At 34.1% G+C, this 6,470-nt stretch overlaps 1 pseudogene; it reads left to right on the top strand.

Moving 5' to 3' along the window:
• Nucleotides 1–964: 964 nt before the first annotated feature.
• On the top strand, nt 965–1,458 carry LOC130669971 (tyrosine-protein phosphatase non-receptor type 9-like; annotated as a pseudogene).
• Nucleotides 1,459–6,470: the final 5,012 nt, after the last annotated feature.

The raw sequence follows: 6,470 nt of genomic DNA, 5'->3' as shown, positions 1-6,470 counted from the left end.
CTTTCACCATAGCGTGAATTATCATATTATTTACTCATGGTTCTCCATGTCATTTCGTGCCAACGATTATTAGGCTATAAATTTTCTTTACGACAGGGGCGTGAATGCTAATGTGACCTAGACTTTTATGACAGGTCTTCTCCGAACTGTTTGTTCATTGTTAGTTTGATTACGTAATCGCTAAAAATTCTGTATACGTGAGCACGAGCACAGTTAACCCATCTAACCTTGGAAACTTTAGTATCAATTCATGACAACTGAGAATGAGGCCTAAATAATAATTTCCTTGTAATGTCTAATTATACATGATTTTCTAACGGAACCTTTATTCTCGGTTGATGATGTATCACTTGGCATCCATAAAGAAGTCGAGTGAGGAGAACAGAGAACAACTAGGTTTTCCGGTATCGGAATTCAGGACCTCATCGTTTCAGCGAGTTAGGAAAATCGACCAAAAATGCCTTTTAAAGTACGTACAACGGGCATTGTGGTTTTCCTGTTTTTTTCAGAAGCACTGTACCTACCTCATGTTTACCTGTTTTTATCATACTTTCTGGCATCCACACTTGGATACCTGTGAGTTCATCAAGGAACGTTGGTTCATTATCCAACACAATCTAGGGACTGTATCAAACGATGTGCTATTCCTACAAAAGCACGTCACCACACATCATAGCATGCGTATCCATGAGTACGAGCAGATAAAGCACGCGTAAACTACTTTGTTTGTTTAGATAACAAAAATCTTATTCTGCTAGTCAAAATATTCACATTTCTACTGACGGTCAATATAGATCAATAGTGGTCAGATAATCATTCAGCGGAAGCGCGTAATGAATGACGTATGATGCCTTAGGTATGAGCTCTTGAAAAGTTTAAAAAATAACAAGTAAAATTTGTCGGGAGTCTCATTGATACATTTTTTTTTCTTATTCAATATCGTCCCTATTAGGCTACATGCAAAATGCCTTACAAAGGATTCATCGTGACCTACGTTAAGCTTACAATAAAGACCAACAAAATAAAAAGCTTTCGCAACTATAAGGTGACAACTTTGCGACTTACTAATACTAATACTGGAACCGTATTCAACATTAAACATTTTGCTTACAAGGACTGGCTTCAGAATGGCATTCCATCAGATGTGAAGAACTTAAGTTCCTGGACTTCAGCTTGGCAGTGAGGTGTGCTGACTCAAAGGCTGAAGTTCAGGTCTCAAGTGAAAACCGTGTAGAAAAGTCTCCTATCTTGGTGCATTCCTGCGCAGGTGTGGACCGGGCGCCAGCCTTTTGTGTGACAGATATATGCATTTCTATGTACATCGAAAGTGCAATCATACCGTTGTCAACAACATTGGGTGATCTTCGTAAGCAGAGAAACAATTGTCTCTCATTAGCTACACAATACATGTTCTGCTATTCTACAGTGCTCCAGTTCGTTATATCAACGGCTTGTTAGATGAAATACAGTTATTCGATGTTCATGGTATAATTTTAGTAGATTGTGAGTAAACATTAGTTATTAGGATAAGTTTGGTTGTAAATCTAGTGTGTTTAATCTTATAACTTACTGTTATTTAGAATAGATAGCTCATATGTTGCTTATTATTGTCTATGATAAATTTGTTCACGATTTTAATTACACATTGAAAAAGCTATAGAATCGCATCTCAATCCATCTTCGGGATTTCCTTGTCTAGCTCATGAAGGTATCTGTATTGATGAATTCTATATATCAATCCTCAATTTCGAAAGAAAACCATCTCAAAAAATTAAAACTTTTTACTTTTTATATACCTATATATACTTCTCCTATATTGGCTACTAATAATAAGCATAAAAATTAGAATATTTTACCCTAGTCGGAAATTTTATTTTCTGTATGAACAATAACGAATATGTACATCGCATTCTGAACGTGCATCTTTAATAGGTAATTTATGAATAAATTATATCACTACTACAGTTATATCTTTCTATTTAATGCATATTTATGCTATAAGTGATGATGTTAGATTATTACGGATAGTTTGAATGTAAAATATAATTTGTTGTTTTAGAGTTCATGACTTGATTTATTGAATAATAAGAATTGAACTGAAATATATCAATAGAAAACACTTTGCTTAGTAAGATCCATAGTAAGCTGAACATTGATTATGACTAGTCATAAATTAAGTAAATGTTTAATATTTATAAATCATAAACGACATGTAAATAATAGGATTTGGTAAAATTGGATGAATAGTTTTATTTCATACCGTAGTAATAAAATATATTTTACTATCACGTTGTTGAAAAAATCTACATGTATTCCGGAAGAAGAATAAAATTTTCCATAATGATTTCAATATATTAGTAATATAGAGGGGGAGTATATATATATATTAGGGTGCTTTGTTTGAACCAACTATTTTTTTTTTCGCTCCTATCTCGAAATTTTGTTGGAAGTACTTCAAAAAAAGTTCCCTGAGAGTTTGAGCCCTTAAAATCAATATCAAGTACTCTAACACAGCGTGTGAAGATTTCCCATTTAAAATACACGTAAACTTTGGTTTTTATTTTTTAAACTTCTATAACTCCGCGGGATTTTATGATATCATCTCGCCCAAAGTCGGGATTTTCTCAGAATTAAATGTACTACAAAAGTGCTTAGTGTCGCGAAGTCGTAATTCATACGGGTGGGGTTGTATGGACCGCTAAACCGAACACTTTCATAGAATTCTTGTTTTTTTCTTATTATCTCATAAACAACAAGACCAACAGAAAAATTGTGGGAAATGATTTTATAGGAAATTTATTTTCCTACAAAAAAGGTCCTAAGCACCGAATCACTCAGATTGATATTTTCTGAGATATTAATTATTGACGTTTAAGTAGCATTGAATTCCCATAAAATGTCATATCAAATCTTAGAAAATATTGATTTTTTATTTGACTAATATCTCAGAAAATATCAATCTGAGTGATTCGGTGCTAAGGACCTTTTTTGTAGGAAATTGAATTTCCTATAAAATTGTCGCTTACATTTTTTCTGTAGGTCTTGTTGTTTATGAGATAATGAGAGAAAAAAACAAGAATTCTATGAAAAAATTCGGTTTAGCGGTCCGTACTACCCCACCCGTATGAGTTACGACTTCGCGACAACGGACACTTTTGTAGTACATTTAATTCTGAGAAAATCCCGACTTCGGGCGAGATGATATCCCTGATTAAAAACTCCGATTGAAACCGCTGATTTCCGATTGAATCCGATTGGTTCCGATTGAAATCCGATAGACTTTCAATCGGAATTAATCGGTTTCAATCGGAGTTTTTAATCAGGGATCATATAATGCCGCGGAGTTATAGAAGTTTAAAAAATAAAAACCTAAGTTTACGTGTATTTTAAATGGGAAATATTCGCACGCTGTGGTCGAGTACTTAATATCAATTTTAAGGGCTCAAACTCTCAGGAAATTTTTTTTGAAGTACTTCCTACAAAATTTCGGGATGGGAGCGAAAAGAAAAAAATAGTCGTTTCAAACGAAGCACCCTAATATATATATATATATATATATATATATATATATATATATATATATATATATATATATATATATATATATATATATATATACTCCCCATTTTGTTAATAATATAACACATCACTTATAAAATTAATTTAGAAACATATGTTTTTGAAAAAATTATGTTGTGCCGAATTGAGAAAAACATGTGTTGAAAATCGTCAAATTATACTGAAATACGTTATTTGTGAAACAGAAAAAAAAAGTATGATTGATTTGATATCACATTTGTAGCTCACCTCAATACATAATAAGTATTTATTTTCTAGTAAAAGAATATTACGAGAGTTTATGAATCAAACACAGTTTTGCATGGTAAACTGAAAAACGTAATGTTTGAGCTATTTTCGTGTTAGAGTCGTAAACATCCAAGACAAAAAAATATGATTGAAATTTTTTATTACATGTATAAGATGAACTTATACAATCTTGAGTTGATGTTTATGACGCAGAATTGTTAATAGATCCAATCATTCAAATTAATAATATTATTTTATCATGCTCATAATTTGAAAAGCACTATAATTTGAATTTTATTCAAAAGTAGCATGTCATTATAACCCATATCGTATCCCATATGATCGACGAGTTAATTCAGCATACCGGAAATAACGTCAACAGCAAGTTCGTTTTGACGTCATTTGTTTTTCTACCTGTTCTCCGCCAACTAAGAAAATTTCTCGATGGAGTGCAACCCTAGTCGACCATAGTCAGTTATGTGCGAGACCTCCATACAACATGGACTAGAGTGGACTAGTACTGCATTCCACCAAGAAATTTTCAGTTTCGAAAGACAAAAGAAATCATCATGAGATTTCTGAACTGTAGCTTAATAACTGGACATAGCGTGTCAGTGAAAACTCAGTGCGACCTCAGGGTCTCGTTATATTTCACTGTTAACACTGGTATCGAAGTTATAAGTATGGTATTGAAGTTGAAAATAAAAGCATAATAGTTTTATTATTTTTATTATAACCGTGAGAAATGGAATACAACATGAAACTTATGTGATATGCACGATTAACGAACAAGCTGTCATCAATATGACATACAGATTTACATATTGAGTTATTATTATCAGTGGGCTGCAACGTACATTTTCTGTAGAATTTTGAACACTTTTGTCTTCAACTACCTTTTCTTATTATCTGCCTTTTACGGTGAAGAAAAGAGAGCTTGCCTTTCCGTTAAAATCTGTCTCTTTGTTTCCTACTTTTCCCAAAAAACTTACCTACGTTTGCGGCTAGCTCCGTCTTACTACACTGTACTGCATATGCTTGTGATAGGGATGCAAAAAACCCTACCACAACGTCCAGGAAAATCCTAGAAAACCTGCTCGAGTACAGGCGGATTCCCTGTGGCGGCTTCCCGAAGCAGTAACCGTTTTCACCAACTTTTCTATCATCTTCATTGCTCGCTGCCCTCGATGTATCCTCGCTGCAACATGAAGGCAAGTTTGTCTCAGATCATTCTTCTGATTGAGCCACGTCTTGAACTTGTCATCCAATGACTGTTCGAGTTCACGTAAGGAACAATACCATCTATTTTTCACAATCACGTGAAAGACGTTTTCTACGCTATACGCAAAATGTGAGCGTATGGCCATATTGTTTTGCGTCTGCAGCCAGAGCTTGATTTTTTTCATCTATGAGCCCCTCGATAGCATACAGCATCTTTAACCATCCTCTTTTAGCAATGACGTGAAAAACGTTCTCTCTAGTAGAGGTCTCATGTCGCTCCCAGTTTATCTCAAGCAGAAGTTGCAGATTTGATTTACCTGAACTATCCATCACCGAGAAATATTTTTCGGTTCTACCCCGAATGAACTGTATTCAAGAACTGATTCATTTTATGTGGATTCGTTACTTAAATCGTCGTTGGCGGCGATGTTTTGGATGCCTTCTATATATTAGTAGCACCAATTGTTTACGAATTCCGGTTTCAGATTTTTCTAATTATTACGTGGGGGTGATAGGCTATCGTGTGTTTATTTCGGTCCAGTCGTACGATAGCTTGGTATCATCAATTGCAGTTTATTATGTCATTCAGTTTTACTTATCTGTTGAGCACTCTTTTTTCGTTTTGAAGTGAGAGAAATGATGATGCGCATTAAAATATTTGAGCTTAATTCGAGAGTGAGTTCACAACAAAAATTCAGTCTCTCCTTAATCTAGAACTCATTAAGACAAAATGATGGACCTCAAGCATTAATATAGGTCCGCAGACCGTTGCTTGAGGACAGCACACATTGACTGTTCTCTTATGTACTATGTCAAGAACAATGTCTAGCACGCACATGTAACTTATTCTGAAATGTGTAGCATACCTCCATTTCGAAATTCTTACCTCGTGTTTAGGACTTTGCGCTATTTTGAGGGTCTACATTTTGCATTGCCCTTATTTCTCAGGAGATCAAAATAGGTAAAATTAGAACCAGGGGTTTCAATTTGCAAATGATTGACAGCCGAAGCGCAATTTATAACTTTATTATGAAATTAGAAGGATTAAATACAAAATAGGCAATAGCTTTCTATTTACTATTGACAGATGAGATTACAAGATAAATCTGCTGACTAAACTAATACGTTATTCTATTTAATCTAAATACAAAGTCTTACTTCATTCTAAGGTAACCTTAAGCTAGTTAGTAAAACGTGGTAGCACAGTATGCGATCACCCAACAAAACCGGAACTAATATCATTTATTGATAGATATAATAACATTTACTTGTAGCTACTTTTCGATTTGTCACCGGTAAAGTTGGTATGGTCATACAATTTTCTATCGCAGAGAGATCGTACTTATCGTAAGCTGAAAAAGATACATTTTATACAAATAGTTGTACACGGCGTGTTTGCATGTAATCAAGTGACACCTATTAACACGATTAGCCCATGAGCA

Source organism: Microplitis mediator, chromosome 6 (genome assembly GCF_029852145.1).
Source record: "Microplitis mediator isolate UGA2020A chromosome 6, iyMicMedi2.1, whole genome shotgun sequence".
NCBI classification, from domain to species: Eukaryota; Metazoa; Arthropoda; class Insecta; order Hymenoptera; family Braconidae; genus Microplitis; species Microplitis mediator.
Note: the sequence above shows the minus strand (reverse complement) of the source record. Positions and strands in the feature narration are given on the sequence as shown.